The sequence below is a fragment of the Zootermopsis nevadensis genome, unplaced genomic scaffold (assembly GCF_977971745.1).
Source record: "Zootermopsis nevadensis isolate Lab colony 2312 unplaced genomic scaffold, Znev_1.0 Znev_ptg000022l, whole genome shotgun sequence".
NCBI classification, from domain to species: Eukaryota; Metazoa; Arthropoda; class Insecta; order Blattodea; family Termopsidae; genus Zootermopsis; species Zootermopsis nevadensis.
In genome coordinates, this window is record NW_028259154.1 from 1,416,099 (window position 1) to 1,441,777 (window position 25,679).

The following is a 25,679-nucleotide window of genomic DNA, read 5'->3' on the forward strand; positions in this document are numbered from 1 at the left end:
AAAGTCAATTTTTTAAAAAGCAAATATCTCCAGATCTGTTGGAATCTGAGAGACAAAACTTATGTCACTTTGAGGGAACGCATATGTCAAGTTCATGTCAGAATCTCGTCAATCTATGTGAAAGGGTTTGGACGATAGAGACATTTTAATTTTTCGAGATTATTCGAAAGTCAATTATTAAAAGGCAAATATCTCCCGATCTGTAGGCATCTGAGAGACAAACCTTAAGTCACTTTGAGGGACCGTATATGTCAACTTCATGTCAGAATCTCGTCAATGTATGTCCAAGGGTTTGGACGATAGAGACATTTTAATTTTTCGAGATTATTCGAAAGTCAATTTTTAAAAAGGCAAATATCTCCCGATCTGTAGGAATCTGAGAGACAAAACTTATGTCACTTTGAGGGAACGTATATGTCAACTTCCTGTCAGAGTCACGTCAATGTATGTCCAAGGGTTTGGACGATAGAGACATTTAAATTTTTCGAGATTATTCGAAAGTCAATTTTTAAAAGGCAAATATCTCCCGATCTGTAGGAATCTGAGAGACAAAACTTATGTCACTTTGAGGGAAAGTATATGTCAACTTGCTGTCAGAGTCACGTCAATGTATGTTCAAGGGTTTGGACGATAGAGACATTTTAATTTTTCGAGATTATTCGAAAGTCAATTCTTAAAAGGCAAATATCTCCCGATCTGTAGGAATCTGAAAGACAAAACTTATGTCACTTTGAGGGAACGTATATGTCAACTTCCTGTCAGAGTCACGTCAATGTATGTCCAAGGGTTTGGAGGATAGAGACATTTTAATTTTTCGAGATTATTCGAAAGTCAATTTTTGAAAAGGCAAATATCTCCCGATCTGTAGGAATCTGAGAGACAAACCTTATGTCACTTTGAGGGAACGTATATGTCAACTTCATGTCAGAATCTCGTCAATGTATGTCCAAGGGTTTGGATGATAGAGACATTTTAATTTTTCGAGATTATTCGAAAGTCAATTCTTAAAAGGCAAATATCTCCCGATCTGTAGATATCTGAGAGACAAATCTTATGTCACTTTGAGGGAACGTATATGTAAACTTCCTGTCAGAGTCACGTCAATGTATGTCCAAGGGTTTGGAGGATAGAGACATTTTAATTTTTCGAGATTATTCGAAAGTCAATTTTGGAAAAAGCAAATATCTCCCGATCTGTAGGAATCTGAGAGACAAAACTTATGTCACTTTGAGGGAACGTATATGTCAACTTCATGTCAGAATCTCGTCAACGTATGTACAAGGGTTTGGACGATAGAGACATTTTAATTTTTCGAGATTATTCGAAAGTCAATTTTTAAAGGCAAATATCTCCCGATCTGTAGGCATCTGAGAGACAAAACTTATGTCACTTTGAGGGAACGTATATGTCAACCTCATGTCAGAATCTCGTCAATGTATGTCCATGGGTTTGGACGATAGAGACATTTTAATTTTTCGAAATTATTCGAAAGTCAATTATTAAAAGGCAAATATCTCCCGATCTGTAGGCATCTGAGAGACAAACCTTATGTCACTTTGAGGGACCGTATATGTCAACTTCATGTCAGAATCTCGTCAATGTATGTCCAAGGGTTTGGACGATAGAGACATTTTAATTTTTCGAGATTATTCGAAAGTCAATTTTTAAAAGGCAAATATCTACCGATCTGTAGGAATCTGAGAGACAAAACTTATGTCACTTTGAGGGAACGTATATGTCAACTTCCTGTCAGAGTCACGTCAATGTATGTCCAAGGGTTTGGAGGATAGAGAAATTTTAATTTTTAGAGATTATTCGTAAGTCAATTTTTGAAAAGGCAAATATCTCCCGATCTATAGGAATCTAAGAGACAAATCTTATGTCACTTTGAGGGAACGCATATGTCAACTTCATGTCAGAGTCTTGTCAATGTATGTCAAAGGGTTTGGACGATAGAGACATTTTAATTTTTCGAGATTATTCGAAAGTCAATTCTTAAAAGGCAAATATCTCCCGATCTGTAGGAATCTGAAAGACAAAACTTATGTCACTTTGAGGGAACGTATATGTCAACTTCCTGTCAGAGTCACGTCAATGTATGTCCAAGGGTTTGGAGGATAGAGACATTTTAATTTTTCGAGATTATTCGAAAGTCAATTTTTGAAAAGGCAAATATCTCCCGATCTGTAGGAATCTGAGAGACAAACCTTATGTCACTTTGAGGGAACGTATATGTCAACTTCATGTCAGAATCTCGTCAATGTATGTCCAAGGGTTTGGATGATAGAGACATTTTAATTTTTCGAGATTATTCGAAAGTCAATTCTTAAAAGGCAAATATCTCCCGATCTGTAGATATCTGAGAGACAAATCTTATGTCACTTTGAGGGAACGTATATGTAAACTTCCTGTCAGAGTCACGTCAATGTATGTCCAAGGGTTTGGAGGATAGAGACATTTTAATTTTTCGAGATTATTCGAAAGTCAATTTTGGAAAAAGCAAATATCTCCCGATCTGTAGGAATCTGAGAGACAAAACTTATGTCACTTTGAGGGAACGTATATGTCAACTTCATGTCAGAATCTCGTCAACGTATGTACAAGGGTTTGGACGATAGAGACATTTTAATTTTTCGAGATTATTCGAAAGTCAATTTTTAAAGGCAAATATCTCCCGATCTGTAGGCATCTGAGAGACAAAACTTATGTCACTTTGAGGGAACGTATATGTCAACCTCATGTCAGAATCTCGTCAATGTATGTCCATGGGTTTGGACGATAGAGACATTTTAATTTTTCGAAATTATTCGAAAGTCAATTATTAAAAGGCAAATATCTCCCGATCTGTAGGCATCTGAGAGACAAACCTTATGTCACTTTGAGGGACCGTATATGTCAACTTCATGTCAGAATCTCGTCAATGTATGTCCAAGGGTTTGGACGATAGAGACATTTTAATTTTTCGAGATTATTCGAAAGTCAATTTTTAAAAGGCAAATATCTACCGATCTGTAGGAATCTGAGAGACAAAACTTATGTCACTTTGAGGGAACGTATATGTCAACTTCCTGTCAGAGTCACGTCAATGTATGTCCAAGGGTTTGGAGGATAGAGAAATTTTAATTTTTAGAGATTATTCGTAAGTCAATTTTTGAAAAGGCAAATATCTCCCGATCTATAGGAATCTAAGAGACAAATCTTATGTCACTTTGAGGGAACGCATATGTCAACTTCATGTCAGAGTCTTGTCAATGTATGTCAAAGGGTTTGGACGATAGAGACATTTAAATTTTTCGAGATTATTCGAAAGTCAATTTTTAAAAGGCAAATATCTCCCGATCTGTAGGAATCTGAGAGACAAAACTTATGTCACTTTGAGGGAAAGTATATGTCAACTTGCTGTCAGAGTCACGTCAATGTATGCCCAAGGGTTTGGACGATAGAGACATTTTAATTTTTCGAGATTATTCGAAAGTAAATTTTTGATAAATCAAATATCTCCCGATCTGTATTAATCTGAGAGACAAACCTTATGTCACATTGACGGAACGTATATGTCAACTTCATGTCAGAGTCACGTCAATGTATGTGCAAGGGTTTGGAGGATAGAGTCATCTTAATTTTTCGAGATTATTCGAAAATCAATTTTTTAAAGGCAAATATCTCCCGATCTGTAGGAATCTGAGAGACAAAACTTATGTCACTTTGAGGGAACGTATATGTAAACTTCCTGTCAGAGTCACGTCAATGTATGTCCAAGGGTTTGGAGGATAGAGACATTTTAATTTTTCGAGATTATTAGAAAGTCAATTTCTGAAAAAGCAAATATCTCCAGATCTGTAGGAATCTGAGAGACAAAACTCATGTCACTTTGAGGGAACGTACATGTCAACTTCATGTCAGAATCTCGTCAATGTATGTCCAAGGGTTTGGACGATAGAGACATTTTAATTTTTCGAGATTATTCGAAAGTCAATTCTTAAAAGGCAAATATCTCCCGATCTGTAGAAATCTGAGAGACAAAACTTATGTCACTTTGAGGGAACTTATATGTCAACTTCCTGTCAGAGTCTAGTTAATGTATGTGCAAGGGTTTGGACGATAGAGACATTTAAATTTATTTAGATTATTCGAAAGTCAATTTTTAAAAGGCAAATATCTACCGATCTGTAGGCATCTGAGAGACAAAACTTATGTCACTTTGAGGGAACGTATATGTAAACTTCCTGTCAGAGTCACGTCAATGTATGTCCAACGGTTTGGACGATAGAGACATTTAAATTTATTTAGATTATTCGAAAGTCAATTTTTAAAAGGCAAATATCTCCCGATCTGTAGGCTTCTGAGAGACAAAACTTATGTCACGTTGAGGGAACGTATATGTCAACCTCATGTCAGAATCTCGTCAATGTATGTCCAAGGGTTTGGACGATAGAGACATTTTAATTTTTCGAGATTATTCGAAAGTCAATTATTAAAAGGCAAATATCTCCCGATCTGTAGGCATCTGAGAGACAAACCTTATGTCACTTTGAGGGACCGTATATGTCAACTTCATGTCAGAATCTCGTCAATGTATGTCCAAGGGTTTGGACGATAGAGACATTTTAATTTTTCGAGATTATTCGAAAGTCAATTTTTAAAAGGCAAATATCTACCGATCTGTAGGCATCTGAGAGACAAAACTTATGTCACTTTGAGGGACCGTATATGTCAACTTCCTGTCAGAGTCACGTCAATGTATGTCCAAGGGTTTGGAGGATAGAGAAATTTTAATTTTTCGAGATTATTCAAAAGTCAATTTTTGAAAAGGCAAATATCTCCCGATCTGTAGGAATCTGAGAGACAAAACTTATGTCACTTTGAGGGAACGTATATGTCAACTTGCTGTCAGAGTCAAGGTAATGTATGTCCAAGGGTTTGGAGGATAGAGACATTTAAATTTTTAGAGATTATTCGAAAGTAAATTTTTGAAAAGGCAAATATCTCCCGATCTATAGGAATCTAAGAGACAAATCTTATGTCACTTTGAGGGAACGCATATGTCAACTTCATGTCAGAGTCTCGTCAATGTATGTCAAAGGGTTTTAACGATAGAGACATTTAAATTTTTCGAGATTATTCGAAAGTCAATTTTTAAAAGGCAAATATCTCCCGATCTGTAGGAATCTGAGAGACAAAACTTATGTCACTTTGAGGGAACGTATATGTCAACTTCATGTCAGAATCTCGTCAATGTATGTCCAAGGGTTTGGACGATAGAGACATTTTAATTTTTCGAGATTATTCGAAAGTCAATTTTTGAAAAGGCAAATATCTCCCGATCTGTAGGAATCTGAGAGACAAAACTTATGTCACTTTGAGGGAACGTATATGTCAACTTCCTGTCAGAGTCACGTCAATGTATGTCCAAGGGTTTGGAGGATAGAGACATTTTAATTTTTCGAGATTATTCGAATGTCAATTCTTAAAAGGCAAATATCTACCGATCTGTAGGCATCTGAGAGACAAAACTTATGTCACTTTGAGGGAACGTATATGTCAACTTCCTGTCAGAGTCACGTCAATGTATGTCCAAGGGTTTGGACGATAGAGACATTTTAATTTTTCGAGATTATTCGAAAGTCAATTTATGAAAAAGCAAATATCTCCCGATCTGTAGGAATCTGAGAGACAAACCTTATGTCACATTGAGGGAACGTATATGTCAACTTCATGTCAGGGTCACGTCAATGTATGTGCAAGGGTTTGGAGGATAGAGACATCTTAATTTTTCGAGATTATTCGAAAATCAATTTTTTAAAGGCAAATATCTCCCGAACTGTAGGAATCTGAGAGACAAAACTTATGTCACTTTGAGGGAACGTATATGTAAACTTCCTGTCAGAGTCACGTCAATGTATGTCCAAGGGTTTGGAGGATAGAGACATTTTAATTTTTCGAGATTATTCGAAAGTCAATTTTTGAAAAGGCAAATATCTTCCGATCTGTAGGAATCTGAGAGACAAAACTTATGTCACTTTGAGGGAACGTGTATGTCAACTTCATGTCAGAATCTCGTCAATGTATGTGAAAGGGTTTGGACGATAGAGACATTTAAATTTTTCGAAATTATTCGAAAGTCAATTTTTAAAAGGCAAATATCTCCCGATCTGTAGGCATCTGAGAGACAAAACTTATGTCACTTTGAGGGAACGTATATGTCAACTTCCTGTCAGAGTCACGTCAATGTATGTCCAAGGGTTTGGAGGATAGAGACATTTTAATTTTTCGAGATTATTCGAAAGTCAATTTTTGAAAAGGCAAATATCTCTCGATCTGTAGGAATCTGAGAGACAAAACTTATGTCACTTTGAGGGAACGTATATGTCAACTTCATGTCAGAATCTCGTCAATGTATGTCCAACGGTTTGGACGATAGAAACATTTTAATTTTTTTAGATTATTCGAAAGTCAATTTTTAAAAGGCAAATATCTCCCGATCTGTAGGCATCTGAGAGACAAAACTTATGTCACGTTGAGGGAACGTATATGTCAACCTCATGCCAGAATCTCGTCAATGTATGTCCAAGGGTTTGGACGATAGAGACATTTTAATTTTTCGAGATTATTCGAAAGTCAATTATTAAAAGGCAAATATTTCCCGATCTGTAGGCATCTGAGAGACAAACCTTATGCCACTATGAGGGAACGTATATGTCAACTTCATGTCAGAATCTCGTCAATGTATGTCCAAGGGTTTGGACGATAGAGACATTTAAATTTTTCGAGATTATTCGAAAGTCGATTTATGAAAAAGCAAATATCTCCCGATCTGTAGGAATCTGATTGACAAACCTTATGTCACAATGAGGGAACGTATATGTCAACTTCATGTCAGAGTCACGTCAATATATGTGCAAGGGTTTGGTGGATAGAGACATCTTAATTTTTCGAGATTATTCGAAAATCAATTATTTAAAGGCAAATATCTCCCGAACTGTAGGAATCTGAGAGACAAAACTTATGTCACTTTGAGGGAACGTATATGTCAACTTCATGTCAGAATCTCGTCAATGTATGTGAAAGGGTTTGGACGATAGAGACATTTAAATTTTTCGAGATTATTCGAAAGTCAATTTTTAAAAGGCAAATATCTCCCGATCTGTAGGAATCTGAGAGACAAATCTTATGTCACTTTGAGGGACCGTATATATCAACTTGCTGTTAGAGTCACGTCAATGTATGTCCAAGGGTTTGGACGATAGAGACATTTTAATTTTTCGAGATTATTCGAAAGTCAATTTTTTAAAAAGCAAATATCTCCAGATCTGTTGGAATCTGAGACACAAAACTTATGTCACTTTGAGGGAACGCATATGTCAAGTTCATGTCAGAATCTCGTCAATCTATGTGAAAGGGTTTGGACGATACAGACATTTTAATTTTTCGAGATTATTCGAAAGTCAATTATTAAAAGGCAAATATCTCCCGATCTGTAGACATCTGACAGACAAAACTTATGTCACTTTGAGGGAACGTATATGTCCACCTCATGCCAGAATCTCGTCAATGTATGTCCAAGGGTTTGGACGATAGAGACATTTTAATTTTTCGAAATTATTCGAAAGTCAATTCTTAAAAGGCAAATATCTCCCGATCTGTAGGAATCTGAGAGACAAAACGTATGTCACTTTGAGGGAACGTATATGTCAACTTTCTGTCAGAGTCACGTCAATGTATGTCCAAGGGTTTGGAAGATAGAGACATTTTAATTTTTCGAGATTATTCGAAAGTCAATTTTTGAAAAGGCAAATATCTCCCGATCTGTAGGAATCTGAGAGACAAAACTTATGTCACTTTGAGGGAACGTATATGTCAACTTCATGTCAGAATCTCGTCAATGTATGTCCAAGGGTTTGGACGATAGAGACATTTTAATTTTTCGAGATAATTCGAAAGTCAATTTTTTAAAGGCAAATATCTCCCGATCTGTAGGCATCTGAGAGACAAAACTTATGTCACTTTGAGGGAACGTATATGTCAACCTCATGTCAGAATCTCGTCAATGTATGTCCAAGGGTTTGGACGATAGAGACATTTTAATTTTTCGAGATTATTCGAAAGTCAATTATTAAAAGGCAAATATCTCCCGATCTGTAGGCATCTGAGAGACAAACCTTATGTCACTTTGAGGGACCGTATATGTCAACTTCATGTCAGAATCTCGTCAAAGTATGTCCAAGGGTTTGGACGATAGAGACATTTTAATTTTTCGAGATTATTCGAAAGTCAATTTTTAAAAGGCAAATATCTACCGATCTGTAGGAATCTGAGAGACAAAACTTATGTCACTTTGAGGGAACGTATATGTCAACTTCCTGTCAGAGTCACGTCAATGTATGTCCAAGGGTTTGGAGGATAGAGACATTTTAATTTTTCGAGATTATTCGAAAGTCAATTTTTGAAAAGGCAAATATCTCCCGATCTGTAGGAATCTGAGAGACAAACCTTATGTCACTTTGAGGGAACGTATATGTCAACTTCATGTCAGAATCTCGTCAATGTATGTCCAAGGGTTTGGATGATAGAGACATTTTAATTTTTCGAGATTATTCGAAAGTCAATTCTTAAAAGGCAAATATCTCCCGATCTGTAGATATCTGAGAGACAAATCTTATGTCACTTTGAGGGAACGTATATGTAAACTTCCTGTCAGAGTCACGTCAATGTATGTCCAAGGGTTTGGAGGATAGAGACATTTTAATTTTTCGAGATTATTCGAAAGTCAATTTTGGAAAAAGCAAATATCTCCCGATCTGTAGGAATCTGAGAGACAAAACTTATGTCACTTTGAGGGAACGTATATGTCAACTTCATGTCAGAATCTCGTCAACGTATGTACAAGGGTTTGGACGATAGAGACATTTTAATTTTTCGAGATTATTCGAAAGTCAATTTTTAAAGGCAAATATCTCCCGATCTGTAGGCATCTGAGAGACAAAACTTATGTCACTTTGAGGGAACGTATATGTCAACCTCATGTCAGAATCTCGTCAATGTATGTCCATGGGTTTGGACGATAGAGACATTTTAATTTTTCGAAATTATTCGAAAGTCAATTATTAAAAGGCAAATATCTCCCGATCTGTAGGCATCTGAGAGACAAACCTTATGTCACTTTGAGGGACCGTATATGTCAACTTCATGTCAGAATCTCGTCAATGTATGTCCAAGGGTTTGGACGATAGAGACATTTTAATTTTTCGAGATTATTCGAAAGTCAATTTTTAAAAGGCAAATATCTACCGATCTGTAGGAATCTGAGAGACAAAACTTATGTCACTTTGAGGGAACGTATATGTCAACTTCCTGTCAGAGTCACGTCAATGTATGTCCAAGGGTTTGGAGGATAGAGAAATTTTAATTTTTAGAGATTATTCGTAAGTCAATTTTTGAAAAGGCAAATATCTCCCGATCTATAGGAATCTAAGAGACAAATCTTATGTCACTTTGAGGGAACGCATATGTCAACTTCATGTCAGAGTCTTGTCAATGTATGTCAAAGGGTTTGGACGATAGAGACATTTAAATTTTTCGAGATTATTCGAAAGTCAATTTTTAAAAGGCAAATATCTCCCGATCTGTAGGAATCTGAGAGACAAAACTTATGTCACTTTGAGGGAAAGTATATGTCAACTTGCTGTCAGAGTCACGTCAATGTATGCCCAAGGGTTTGGACGATAGAGACATTTTAATTTTTCGAGATTATTCGAAAGTAAATTTTTGATAAATCAAATATCTCCCGATCTGTATTAATCTGAGAGACAAACCTTATGTCACATTGACGGAACGTATATGTCAACTTCATGTCAGAGTCACGTCAATGTATGTGCAAGGGTTTGGAGGATAGAGTCATCTTAATTTTTCGAGATTATTCGAAAATCAATTTTTTAAAGGCAAATATCTCCCGATCTGTAGGAATCTGAGAGACAAAACTTATGTCACTTTGAGGGAACGTATATGTAAACTTCCTGTCAGAGTCACGTCAATGTATGTCCAAGGGTTTGGAGGATAGAGACATTTTAATTTTTCGAGATTATTAGAAAGTCAATTTCTGAAAAAGCAAATATCTCCAGATCTGTAGGAATCTGAGAGACAAAACTCATGTCACTTTGAGGGAACGTACATGTCAACTTCATGTCAGAATCTCGTCAATGTATGTCCAAGGGTTTGGACGATAGAGACATTTTAATTTTTCGAGATTATTCGAAAGTCAATTCTTAAAAGGCAAATATCTCCCGATCTGTAGAAATCTGAGAGACAAAACTTATGTCACTTTGAGGGAACTTATATGTCAACTTCCTGTCAGAGTCTAGTTAATGTATGTGCAAGGGTTTGGACGATAGAGACATTTAAATTTATTTAGATTATTCGAAAGTCAATTTTTAAAAGGCAAATATCTACCGATCTGTAGGCATCTGAGAGACAAAACTTATGTCACTTTGAGGGAACGTATATGTAAACTTCCTGTCAGAGTCACGTCAATGTATGTCCAACGGTTTGGACGATAGAGACATTTAAATTTATTTAGATTATTCGAAAGTCAATTTTTAAAAGGCAAATATCTCCCGATCTGTAGGCTTCTGAGAGACAAAACTTATGTCACGTTGAGGGAACGTATATGTCAACCTCATGTCAGAATCTCGTCAATGTATGTCCAAGGGTTTGGACGATAGAGACATTTTAATTTTTCGAGATTATTCGAAAGTCAATTATTAAAAGGCAAATATCTCCCGATCTGTAGGCATCTGAGAGACAAACCTTATGTCACTTTGAGGGACCGTATATGTCAACTTCATGTCAGAATCTCGTCAATGTATGTCCAAGGGTTTGGACGATAGAGACATTTTAATTTTTCGAGATTATTCGAAAGTCAATTTTTAAAAGGCAAATATCTACCGATCTGTAGGCATCTGAGAGACAAAACTTATGTCACTTTGAGGGACCGTATATGTCAACTTCCTGTCAGAGTCACGTCAATGTATGTCCAAGGGTTTGGAGGATAGAGAAATTTTAATTTTTCGAGATTATTCAAAAGTCAATTTTTGAAAAGGCAAATATCTCCCGATCTGTAGGAATCTGAGAGACAAAACTTATGTCACTTTGAGGGAACGTATATGTCAACTTGCTGTCAGAGTCAAGGTAATGTATGTCCAAGGGTTTGGAGGATAGAGACATTTAAATTTTTAGAGATTATTCGAAAGTAAATTTTTGAAAAGGCAAATATCTCCCGATCTATAGGAATCTAAGAGACAAATCTTATGTCACTTTGAGGGAACGCATATGTCAACTTCATGTCAGAGTCTCGTCAATGTATGTCAAAGGGTTTTAACGATAGAGACATTTAAATTTTTCGAGATTATTCGAAAGTCAATTTTTAAAAGGCAAATATCTCCCGATCTGTAGGAATCTGAGAGACAAAACTTATGTCACTTTGAGGGAACGTATATGTCAACTTCATGTCAGAATCTCGTCAATGTATGTCCAAGGGTTTGGACGATAGAGACATTTTAATTTTTCGAGATTATTCGAAAGTCAATTTTTGAAAAGGCAAATATCTCCCGATCTGTAGGAATCTGAGAGACAAAACTTATGTCACTTTGAGGGAACGTATATGTCAACTTCCTGTCAGAGTCACGTCAATGTATGTCCAAGGGTTTGGAGGATAGAGACATTTTAATTTTTCGAGATTATTCGAATGTCAATTCTTAAAAGGCAAATATCTACCGATCTGTAGGCATCTGAGAGACAAAACTTATGTCACTTTGAGGGAACGTATATGTCAACTTCCTGTCAGAGTCACGTCAATGTATGTCCAAGGGTTTGGACGATAGAGACATTTTAATTTTTCGAGATTATTCGAAAGTCAATTTATGAAAAAGCAAATATCTCCCGATCTGTAGGAATCTGAGAGACAAACCTTATGTCACATTGAGGGAACGTATATGTCAACTTCATGTCAGGGTCACGTCAATGTATGTGCAAGGGTTTGGAGGATAGAGACATCTTAATTTTTCGAGATTATTCGAAAATCAATTTTTTAAAGGCAAATATCTCCCGAACTGTAGGAATCTGAGAGACAAAACTTATGTCACTTTGAGGGAACGTATATGTAAACTTCCTGTCAGAGTCACGTCAATGTATGTCCAAGGGTTTGGAGGATAGAGACATTTTAATTTTTCGAGATTATTCGAAAGTCAATTTTTGAAAAGGCAAATATCTTCCGATCTGTAGGAATCTGAGAGACAAAACTTATGTCACTTTGAGGGAACGTGTATGTCAACTTCATGTCAGAATCTCGTCAATGTATGTGAAAGGGTTTGGACGATAGAGACATTTAAATTTTTCGAAATTATTCGAAAGTCAATTTTTAAAAGGCAAATATCTCCCGATCTGTAGGCATCTGAGAGACAAAACTTATGTCACTTTGAGGGAACGTATATGTCAACTTCCTGTCAGAGTCACGTCAATGTATGTCCAAGGGTTTGGAGGATAGAGACATTTTAATTTTTCGAGATTATTCGAAAGTCAATTTTTGAAAAGGCAAATATCTCTCGATCTGTAGGAATCTGAGAGACAAAACTTATGTCACTTTGAGGGAACGTATATGTCAACTTCATGTCAGAATCTCGTCAATGTATGTCCAACGGTTTGGACGATAGAAACATTTTAATTTTTTTAGATTATTCGAAAGTCAATTTTTAAAAGGCAAATATCTCCCGATCTGTAGGCATCTGAGAGACAAAACTTATGTCACGTTGAGGGAACGTATATGTCAACCTCATGCCAGAATCTCGTCAATGTATGTCCAAGGGTTTGGACGATAGAGACATTTTAATTTTTCGAGATTATTCGAAAGTCAATTATTAAAAGGCAAATATTTCCCGATCTGTAGGCATCTGAGAGACAAACCTTATGCCACTATGAGGGAACGTATATGTCAACTTCATGTCAGAATCTCGTCAATGTATGTCCAAGGGTTTGGACGATAGAGACATTTAAATTTTTCGAGATTATTCGAAAGTCGATTTATGAAAAAGCAAATATCTCCCGATCTGTAGGAATCTGATTGACAAACCTTATGTCACAATGAGGGAACGTATATGTCAACTTCATGTCAGAGTCACGTCAATATATGTGCAAGGGTTTGGTGGATAGAGACATCTTAATTTTTCGAGATTATTCGAAAATCAATTATTTAAAGGCAAATATCTCCCGAACTGTAGGAATCTGAGAGACAAAACTTATGTCACTTTGAGGGAACGTATATGTCAACTTCATGTCAGAATCTCGTCAATGTATGTGAAAGGGTTTGGACGATAGAGACATTTAAATTTTTCGAGATTATTCGAAAGTCAATTTTTAAAAGGCAAATATCTCCCGATCTGTAGGAATCTGAGAGACAAATCTTATGTCACTTTGAGGGACCGTATATATCAACTTGCTGTTAGAGTCACGTCAATGTATGTCCAAGGGTTTGGACGATAGAGACATTTTAATTTTTCGAGATTATTCGAAAGTCAATTTTTTAAAAAGCAAATATCTCCAGATCTGTTGGAATCTGAGACACAAAACTTATGTCACTTTGAGGGAACGCATATGTCAAGTTCATGTCAGAATCTCGTCAATCTATGTGAAAGGGTTTGGACGATACAGACATTTTAATTTTTCGAGATTATTCGAAAGTCAATTATTAAAAGGCAAATATCTCCCGATCTGTAGACATCTGACAGACAAAACTTATGTCACTTTGAGGGAACGTATATGTCCACCTCATGCCAGAATCTCGTCAATGTATGTCCAAGGGTTTGGACGATAGAGACATTTTAATTTTTCGAAATTATTCGAAAGTCAATTCTTAAAAGGCAAATATCTCCCGATCTGTAGGAATCTGAGAGACAAAACGTATGTCACTTTGAGGGAACGTATATGTCAACTTTCTGTCAGAGTCACGTCAATGTATGTCCAAGGGTTTGGAAGATAGAGACATTTTAATTTTTCGAGATTATTCGAAAGTCAATTTTTGAAAAGGCAAATATCTCCCGATCTGTAGGAATCTGAGAGACAAAACTTATGTCACTTTGAGGGAACGTATATGTCAACTTCATGTCAGAATCTCGTCAATGTATGTCCAAGGGTTTGGACGATAGAGACATTTTAATTTTTCGAGATAATTCGAAAGTCAATTTTTTAAAGGCAAATATCTCCCGATCTGTAGGCATCTGAGAGACAAAACTTATGTCACTTTGAGGGAACGTATATGTCAACCTCATGTCAGAATCTCGTCAATGTATGTCCAAGGGTTTGGACGATAGAGACATTTTAATTTTTCGAGATTATTCGAAAGTCAATTATTAAAAGGCAAATATCTCCCGATCTGTAGGCATCTGAGAGACAAACCTTATGTCACTTTGAGGGACCGTATATGTCAACTTCATGTCAGAATCTCGTCAAAGTATGTCCAAGGGTTTGGACGATAGAGACATTTTAATTTTTCGAGATTATTCGAAAGTCAATTTTTAAAAGGCAAATATCTACCGATCTGTAGGAATCTGAGAGACAAAACTTATGTCACTTTGAGGGAACGTATATGTCAACTTCCTGTCAGAGTCACGTCAATGTATGTCCAAGGGTTTGGAGGATAGAGAAATTTTAATTTTTCGAGATTATTCAAAAGTCAATTTTTGAAAAGGCAAATATCTCCCGATCTGTAGGAATCTGAGAGACAAAACTTATGTCACTTTGAGGGAACGTATATGTCAACTTGCTGTCAGAGTCAAGTCAATGTATGTCCAAGGGTTTGGAGGATAGAGACATTTAAATTTTTAGAGATTATTCGAAAGTAAATTTTTGAAAAGGCAAATATCTCCCGATCTATAGGAATCTAAGAGACAAATCTTATGTCACTTTGAGGGAACGCATATGTCAACTTCATGTCAGAGTCTCGTCAATGTATGTCAAAGGGTTTTAACGATAGAGACATTTAAATTTTTCGAGATTATTCGAAAGTCAATTTTTAAAAGGCAAATATCTCCCGATCTGTAGGAATCTGAGAGACAAAACTTATGTCACTTTGAGGGAAAGTATATGTCAACTTGCTGTCAGAGTCACGTCAATGTATGCCCAAGGGTTTGGACGATAGAGACATTTTAATTTTTCGAGATTATTCGAAAGTAAATTTTTGATAAAGCAAATATCTCCCGATCTGTATTAATCTGAGAGACAAACCTTATGTCACATTGACGGAACGTAATGTCAACTTCATGTCATAGTCACGTCAATGTATGTGCAAGGGTTTGGAGGATAGAGTCATCTTAATTTTTCGAGATTATTCGAAAATCAATTATTTAAAGGCAAATATCTCCCGATCTGTAGGAATCTGAGAGACAAAACTTATGTCACTTTGAGGGAACGTATATGTAAACTTCCTGTCAGAGTCACGTCAATGTATGTCCAAGGGTTTGGAGGATAGAGACATTTTAATTTTTCGAGATTATTAGAAAGTCAATTTTTGAAAAAGCAAATATCTCCAGATCTGTAGGAATCTGAGAGACAAAACTCATGTCACTTTGAGGGAACGTACATGTCAACTTCATGTCAGAATCTCGTCAATGTATGTCCAAGGGTTTGGACGATAGAGACATTTTAATTTTTCGAGATTATTCGAAAGTCAATTCTTAAAAGGCAAATATCTCCCGATCTGTAGGAATCTGAGAGACAAAACTTATGTCACTTTGAGGGAACGTATATGTCAACTTCCTGTCAGAGTCTAGTCAATGTATGTGCAAGGGTTTGGAGGATAGAGACATTTAAATTTTTCGAGATTATTCGAAAGTCAATTTTTGAAAAGGCAAATATCTCTCGATCTGTAGGAATCTGAGAGACAAAACTTATGTCACTTTGAGGGAACATATATGTCAACTTCATGTCAGAATCTCGTCAATGTATGTCCAACGGTTTGGACGATAGAGACATTTTAATTTTTTTAGATTATTCGAAAGTCAATTTTTAAAAGGCAAATATATCCCGATCTGTAGGCATCTGAGAGACAAAACTTATGTCACGTTGAGGGAACGTATATGTCAACCTCATGCCAGAATCTCGTCAATGTATGTCCAAGGGTTTGGACGATAGAGACATTTTAATTTTTCGAGATTATTCGAAAGTCAATTATTAAAAGGCAAATATTTCCCGATCTGTAGGCATCTGAGAGACAACATTTATGCCACTATGAGGGAACGTATATGTCAACTTCATGTCAGAATCTCGTCAATGTATGTCCAAGGGTTTGGACGATAGAGTCATTTAAATTTTTCGAGATTATTCGAAAGTCGATTTATGAAAAAGCAAATATCTCCCGATCTGTAGGAATCTGATTGACAAACCTTATGTCACAGTGAGGGAACGTATATGTCAACTTCATGTCAGAGTCACGTCAATGTATGTGCAAGGGTTTGGTGGATAGAGACATCTTAATTTTTCGAGATTATTCGAAAATCAATTATTTAAAGGCAAATATCTCCCGATCTGTAGGAATCTGAGAGACAAAACTTATGTCACATTGAGGGAACGTATATGTAAACTTCCTGTCAGAGTCACGTCAATGTATGTCCAAGGGTTTGGAGGATAGAGACATTTTAATTTTTCGAGATTATTCGAAAGTCAATTTTTGAAAAGGCAAATCTCTTCCGATCTGAAGGAATCTGAGAGACAAAACTTATGTCACTTTGAGGGAACGTATATGTCAACTTCATGTCAGAATCTCGTCAATGTATGTGAAAGGGTTTGGACGATAGAGACATTTAAATTTTTCGAGATTATTCGAAAGTCAATTTTTAAAAGGCAAATATCTCCCGATCTGTAGGAATCTGAGAGACAAAACTTATGTCACTTTGAGGGAACGTATATGTCAACTTGCTGTTAGAGTCACGTCAATGTATGTCCAAGGGTTTGGACGATAGAGACATTTTAATTTTTCGAGATTATTCGAAAGTCAATTTTTTAGATAGCAAATATCTCCAGATCTGTTTGAATCTGAGAGACAAAACTTATGTCACTTTTGAGGGAACGCATATGTCAAGTTCATGTCAGAATCTCGTCAATCTATGTGAAAGGGTTTGGACGATACAGACATTTTAATTTTTCGAGATTATTCGAAAGTCAATTATTAAAAGGCAAATATCTCCCGATCTGTAGACATCTGAGAGACAAAACTTATGTCACTTTGAGGGAACGTATATGTCAACCTCATGTCAGAATCTCGTCAATGTATGTCCAAGGGTTTGGACGATAGAGACATTTTAATTTTTCGAAATTATTCGAAAGTCAATTCTTAAAAGGCAAATATCTCCCGATCTGTAGGAATCTGAGAGACAAAACTTATGTCACTTTGAGAGAACGTATATGTCAACTTCCTGTCAGAGTCACGTCAATGTATGTCCAAGGGTTTGGAGGATGGAGACATTTTAATTTTTCGAGATTATTCGAAAGTCAATTTTTGAAAAGGCAAATATCTCCCGATCTGTAGTAATCTGAGAGACAAAACTTATGTCACTTTGAGGGAACGTATATGTCAACTTCATGCCAGAATCTCGTCAATGTATGTCCAAGGGTTTGGACGATAGAGACATTTTAATTTTTCGAGATAATTCGAAAGTCAATTTTTAAAAGCAAATATCTCCCGATCTGTAGGCATCTGAGAGACAAAACGTATGTCACTTTGAGGGAACGTATATGTCAACCTCATGTCAGAATCTCGTCAATGTATGTCCAAGGGTTTGGACGATAGAGACATTTTAATTTTTCGAGATTATTCGAAAGTCAATTATTAAAAGGCAAATATCTCCCGATCTGTAGGCATCTGAGAGACAAACCTTATGTCACTTTGAGGGACCGTATTTGTCAACTTCATGTCAGAATCTCGTCAATGTATGTCCAAGGGTTTGGACGATAGAGACATTTTAATTTTTCGAGATTATTCGAAAGTCAATTTTTGAAAAGGCAAATATCTCCCGATCTGTAGGAATCTGAGAGACAAAACTTATGTCACTTTGAGGGAACGTATATGTCAACTTCCTGTCAGAGTCTCGTCAATGTATGTCCAAGGGTTTGGAGGATAGAGACATTTTAATTTTTCGAGATTATTCGAAAGTCAATTTTTGAAAAGGCAAATATCTAACGATCTGTAGGAATCTGAGAGACAAAACTTATGTCACTTTGAGGGAACGTATATGTCAACTTGCTGTCAGAGTCACGTCAATGTATGTCCAAGGGTTTGGAGGATAGAGACATTTAAATTTTTAGAGATTATTCGAAAGTCAATTTTTGGAAAGGCAAATATCTCCCGATCAATAGGAATCTAAGAGACAAATCTTATGTCACTTTGAGGGAACGTATATGTCAACTTCATTTCAGAGTCTCGTCAATGTATGTCAAAGGGTTTGGACGATAGAGACATTTAAATTTTTCGAGATTATTCGAAAGTCAATTTTTAAAAGGCAAATATCTCCCGATCTGTAGGAATCTGAGAGACAAAACTTATGTCACTTTGAGGGAAAGTATATGTCAACTTGCTGTCAGAGTCACGTCAATGTATGTCCAAGGGTTTGGACAAAGAGACATTTTAATTTTTCGAGATTATTCGAAAGTCAATTATTAAAAGGCATATATCTCCCGATCTGTAGGAATCTGAGAGACAAACCTTATGTCACTTTGAGGGAACGTATATGTAAACTTCCTGTCAGAGTCACGTCAATGTATGTCCAAGGGTTTGGACGATAGAGACATTTTAATTTTTCGAGATTATTCGAAAGTCAATTTTTGAAAAGGCAAATCTCTTCCGATCTGAAGGAATCTCAGAGACAAAACTTATGTCACTTTGAGGGAACGTATATGTCAACTTCATGTCAGAATCTCGTCAATGTATGTGAAAGGGTTTGGACGATAGAGACATTTAAATTTTTCGAGATTATTCGAAAGTCAATTTTAAAAGGCAAATATCTCCGGATCTGTAGGAATCTGAGAGACAAAACTTATGTCACTTTGAGGGAACGTATATGTCAACTTGCTGTTAGAGTCACGTCAATGTATGTCCAAGGGTTTGGACGATAGAGACATTTTAATTTTTCGAGATTATTCGAAAGTCAATTTTTTAAATAGCAAATATCTCCAGATCTGTTGGAATCTGAGAGACAAAACTTATGTCACTTTGAGGGAACGCATATGTCAAGTTCATGTCAGAATCTCGTCAATCTATGTGAAAGGGTTTGGACGATACAGACATTTTAATTTTTCGAGATTATTCGAAAGTCAATTATTAAAAGGCAAATATCTCCCGATCTGTAGGAATCTGAGAGACAAAACTTATGTCACTTTGAGGGAACGTATTTGTCAACCTCATGTCAGAATCCTGTCAATGTATGTCCAAGGGTTTGGACGATAGAGACATTTTAATTTTTCGAAATTATTCGAAAGTCAATTCTTAAAAGGCAAATATCTCCCGATCTGTAGGAATCTGAGAGACAAAACTTATGTCACTTTGAGGGAACGTATATGTCAACTTCCTGTCAGAGTCACGTCAATGTATGTCCAAGGGTTTGGAGGATAGAGACATTTGAATTTTTCGAGATTATTCGAAAGTCAATTTTTGAAATGGCAAATATCTCCCGATCTGTAGGAATCTGAGAGACAAAACTTATGTCACTTTGAGGGAACGTATATGTCAACTTCATGTCAGAGTCTCGTCAATGTATGTCCAAGGGTTTGGACAAAGAGACATTTTAATTTTTCGAGATTATTCGAATGTCAATTATTAAAAGGCATATATCTCCCGATCTGTAGGAATCTGAGAGACAAAACTTATGTCACTTTGAGAGAACGTATATGTCAACTTCCTGTCAGAGTCACGTCAATGTATGTCCAAGGGTTTGGAGGATGGAGACATTTTAATTTTTCGACATTATTCGAAAGTCAATTTTTGAAAAGGCAAATATCTCCCGATCTGTAGGAATCTGAGAGACAAAACTTATGTCACATTGAGGGAACGTATATGTCAACTTCATGTCAGAATCTCGTCAATGTATGTCTAAGGGTTTGGACGATAGAGACATTTTAATTTTTCGAGATAATTCGAAAGTCAATTCTTTAAAGGCAAATATCTCCCGATCTGTAGGCATCTGAGAGACAAAACTTATGTCACTTTGAGGGAACGTATATGTCAACCTTATGTCAGAATCTCGTCAATGTATGTCCAAGAGTTTGGACGATAGAGACATTTTAATTTTTCGAGATTATTCGAAAGTCAATTATTAAAAGGCAAATATCTCCCGATCTGTAGGCATCTGAGAGACAAACCTTATGTCACTTTGAGGGACCGTATATGTCAACTTCATGTCAGAATCTCGTCAATGTATGTCCAAGGGTTTGGACGATAGAGACATTTTAATTTTTCGAGATTATTCGAAAGTCAATTTTTGAAAAGGCAAATATCTCCCGATCTGTAGGAATCTGAGAGACAAAACTTATGTCACTTTGAGGGAACGTATATGTCAACTTCTTGTCAGAGTCTCGTCAATGTATGTCCAAGGGTTTGGAGGATAGAGACATTTTAATTTTTCGATATTATTCGAAAGTCAATTTTTGAAAAGGCAAATATCTCCCGATCTGTAGGAATCTGAGAGACAAAACTTATGTCACTTTGAGGGAACGTATATGTCAACTTGCTGTCAGAGTCACGTCAATGTATGTCCAAGGGTTTGGAGGATAGAGACATTTAAATTTTTAGAGATTATTCGAAAGTCAATTTTTGAAAAGGCAAATATCTCCCGATCAATAGGAATCTAAGAGACAAACCTTATGTCACATTGAGGGAACGTATATGTCAACTTCATGTCAGAGTCACGTCAATGTATGTGCAAGGGTTTGGAGGATAGAGACATCTTAATTTTTCGAGATTATTCGAAAATCAATTTTTTAAAGGCAAATATCTCCCGATCTGTAGGAATCTGAGAGACAAAACTTATGTCACTTTGAGGGAACGTATATGTAAACTTCCTGTCAGAGTCACGTCAATGTATGTCCAAGGGTTTGGAGGATAGAGACATTTTAATTTTTCGAGATTATTAGAAAGTCAATTTTTAAAAAGGCAAATATCTTCCGATCTGTAGGAATCTGAGATACAAAACTTATGTCACTTTGAGGGAACGTATATGTCAACTTCATGTCAGAATCACGTCAATGTATGTGAAAGGGTTTGGACGATAGAGACATTTAAATTTTTCGAGATTATTCGAAAGTCAATTTTTAAAAGGCAAATATCTCCCGATCTGTAGGAATATGAGAGACAAAACTTATGTCACTTTGAGGGAACGTATATGTCAACTTGCTGTCAGAGTCACGTCAATGTATGTCCAAGGGTTTGGACGATAGAGACATTTTAATTTTTCGAGATTATTCGAAAGTCAATTTTTGAAAAGGCAAATCTCTTCCGATCTGAAGGAATCTCAGAGACAAAACTTATGTCACTTTGAGGGAACGTATATGTCAACTTCATGTCAGAATCTCGTCAATGTATGTGAAAGGGTTTGGACGATAGAGACATTTAAATTTTTCGAGATTATTCGAAAGTCAATTTTAAAAGGCAAATATCTCCGGATCTGTAGGAATCTGAGAGACAAAACTTATGTCACTTTGAGGGAACGTATATGTCAACTTGCTGTTAGAGTCACGTCAATGTATGTCCAAGGGTTTGGACGATAGAGACATTTTAATTTTTCGAGATTATTCGAAAGTCAATTTTTTAAATAGCAAATATCTCCAGATCTGTTGGAATCTGAGAGACAAAACTTATGTCACTTTGAGGGAACGCATATGTCAAGTTCATGTCAGAATCTCGTCAATCTATGTGAAAGGGTTTGGACGATACAGACATTTTAATTTTTCGAGATTATTCGAAAGTCAATTATTAAAAGGCAAATATCTCCCGATCTGTAGGAATCTGAGACACAAAACTTATGTCACTTTGAGGGAACGTATTTGTCAACCTCATGTCAGAATCCTGTCAATGTATGTCCAAGGGTTTGGACGATAGAGACATTTTAATTTTTCGAAATTATTCGAAAGTCAATTCTTAAAAGGCAAATATCTCCCGATCTGTAGGAATCTGAGAGACAAAACTTATGTCACTTTGAGGGAACGTATATGTCAACTTCCTGTCAGAGTCACGTCAATGTATGTCCAAGGGTTTGGAGGATAGAGACATTTGAATTTTTCGAGATTATTCGAAAGTCAATTTTTGAAATGGCAAATATCTCCCGATCTGTAGGAATCTGAGAGACAAAACTTATGTCACTTTGAGGGAACGTATATGTCAACTTCATGTCAGAGTCTCGTCAATGTATGTCCAAGGGTTTGGACAAAGAGACATTTTAATTTTTCGAGATTATTCGAAAGTCAATTATTAAAAGGCATATATCTCCCGATCTGTAGGAATCTGAGAGACAAAACTTATGTCACTTTGAGAGAACGTATATGTCAACTTCCTGTCAGAGTCACGTCAATGTATGTCCAAGGGTTTGGAGGATGGAGACATTTTAATTTTTCGACATTATTCGAAAGTCAATTTTTGAAAAGGCAAATATCTCCCGATCTGTAGGAATCTGAGAGACAAAACTTATGTCACATTGAGGGAACGTATATGTCAACTTCATGTCAGAATCTCGTCAATGTATGTCCAAGGGTTTGGACGATAGAGACATTTTAATTTTTCGAGATAATTCGAAAGTCAATTCTTTAAAGGCAAATATCTCCCGATCTGTAGGCATCTGAGAGACAAAACTTATGTCACTTTGAGGGAACGTATATGTCAACCTCATGTCAGAATCTCGTCAATGTATGTCCAAGAGTTTGGACGATAGAGACATTTTAATTTTTCGAGATTATTCGAAAGTCAATTATTAAAAGGCAAATATCTCCCGATCTGTAGGCATCTGAGAGACAAACCTTATGTCACTTTGAGGGACCGTATATGTCAACTTCATGTCAGAATCTCGTCAATGTATGTCCAAGGGTTTGGACGATAGAGACATTTTAATTTTTCGAGATTATTCGAAAGTCAATTTTTGAAAAGGCAAATATCTCCCGATCTGTAGGAATCTGAGAGACAAAACTTATGTCACTTTGAGGGAACGTATATGTCAACTTCTTGTCAGAGTCTCGTCAATGTATGTCCAAGGGTTTGGAGGATAGAGACATTTTAATTTTTCGAGATTATTCGAAAGTCAATTTTTGAAAAGGCAAATATCTCCCGATCTGTAGGAATCTGAGAGACAAAACTTATGTCACTTTGAGGGAACGTATATGTCAACTTGCTGTCAGAGTCACGTCAATGTATGTCCAAGGGTTTGGAGGATAGAGACATTTAAATTTTTAGAGATTATTCGAAAGTCAATTTTTGAAAAGGCAAATATCTCCCGATCAATAGGAATCTAAGAGACAAATCTTATGTCACTTTGAGGGAACGCATATGTCAACTTCATGTCAGAGTCTCGTCAATGTATGTCAAAGAGTTTGGACGATAGAGACATTTAAATTTTTCGAGATTATTCGAAAGTCAGTTTTTAAAAGGCAAATATCTCCCGATCTGTAGGAATCTGAGAGACAAAACTTATGTCACTTTGAGGGAAAGTATATGTCATCTTGCTGTCAGAGTCACGTCAATGTATGTCCAAGGGTTTGGACGATAGAGACATTTTAATTTTTCGAGATTATTCGAAAGTAAATTTTTGATAAAGCAAATATCTCCCGATCTGTAGGAATCTGAGAGACAAACCTTATGTCACATTGAGGGTTCGTATATGTCAACTTCATGTCAGAGTCACGTCAATGTATGTGCAAGGGTTTGGAGGATAGAGACATTTTAATTTTTCGAGATTATTCGAAAATCAATTTTTTAAAGGCAAATATCTCCCGATCTGTAGGAATCTGAGAGACAAAACTTATGTCACTTTGAGGGAACGTATATGTAAACTTCCTGTCAGAGTCACGTCAATGTATGTCCAAGGGTTTGGAGGATAGAGACATTTTAATTTTTCGAGATTATTAGAAAGTCAATTTTTAAAAAGGCAAATATCTTCCGATCTGTAGGAATCTGAGATACAAAACTTATGTCACTTTGAGGGAACGCATATGTCAAGTTCTTGTCAGAATCTCGTCAATCTATGTGAAAGGGTTTGGACGATACAGACATTTTAATTTTTCGAGATTATTCGAAAGTCAATTATTAAAAGGCAAATATCTCCCGATCTGTAGGAATCTGAGAGACAAAACTTATGTCACTTTGAGGGAACGTATTTGTCAACCTCATGTCAGAATCCTGTCAATGTATGTCCAAGGGTTTGGACGATAGAGACATTTTAATTTTTCGAAATTATTCGAAAGTCAATTATTAAAAGGCAAATATCTCCCGATCTGTAGGAATCTGAGAAACAAAACTTATGTCACTTTGAGGGAACGTATATGTCAACTTCCTGTCAGAGTCACGTCAATGTATGTCCAAGGGTTTGGAGGATAGAGACATTTTAATTTTTCGAGATTATTCGAAAGTCAATTTTTGAAAAGGCAAATATCTCCCGATCTGTAGGAATCTGAGAGACAAAACTTATGTCACTTTGAGGGAACGTATATGTCAACTTCTTGTCAGAGTCTCGTCAATGTATGTCCAAGGGTTTGGAGGATAGAGACATTTTAATTTTTCGAGATTATTCGAAAGTCAATTTTTGAAAAGGCAAATATCTCCCGATCTGTAGGAATCTGAGAGACAAAACTTATGTCACTTTGAGGGAACGTATATGTCAACTTGCTGTCAGAGTCACGTCAATGTATGTCCAAGGGTTTGGAGGATAGAGACATTTAAATTTTTAGAGATTATTCGAAAGTCAATTTTTGAAAAGGCAAATATCTCCCGATCAATAGGAATCTAAGAGACAAATCTTATGTCACTTTGAGGGAACGCATATGTCAACTTCATGTCAGAGTCTCGTCAATGTATGTCAAAGAGTTTGGACGATAGAGACATTTAAATTTTTCGAGATTATTCGAAAGTCAGTTTTTAAAAGGCAAATATCTCCCGATCTGTAGGAATCTGAGAGACAAAACTTATGTCACTTTGAGGGAAAGTATATGTCATCTTGCTGTCAGAGTCACGTCAATGTATGTCCAAGGGTTTGGACGATAGAGACATTTTAATTTTTCGAGATTATTCGAAAGTAAATTTTTGATAAAGCAAATATCTCCCGATCTGTAGGAATCTGAGAGACAAACCTTATGTCACATTGAGGGTTCGTATATGTCAACTTCATGTCAGAGTCACGTCAATGTATGTGCAAGGGTTTGGAGGATAGAGACATTTTAATTTTTCGAGATTATTCGAAAATCAATTTTTTAAAGGCAAATATCTCCCGATCTGTAGGAATCTGAGAGACAAAACTTATGTCACTTTGAGGGAACGTATATGTAAACTTCCTGTCAGAGTCACGTCAATGTATGTCCAAGGGTTTGGAGGATAGAGACATTTTAATTTTTCGAGATTATTAGAAAGTCAATTTTTAAAAAGGCAAATATCTTCCGATCTGTAGGAATCT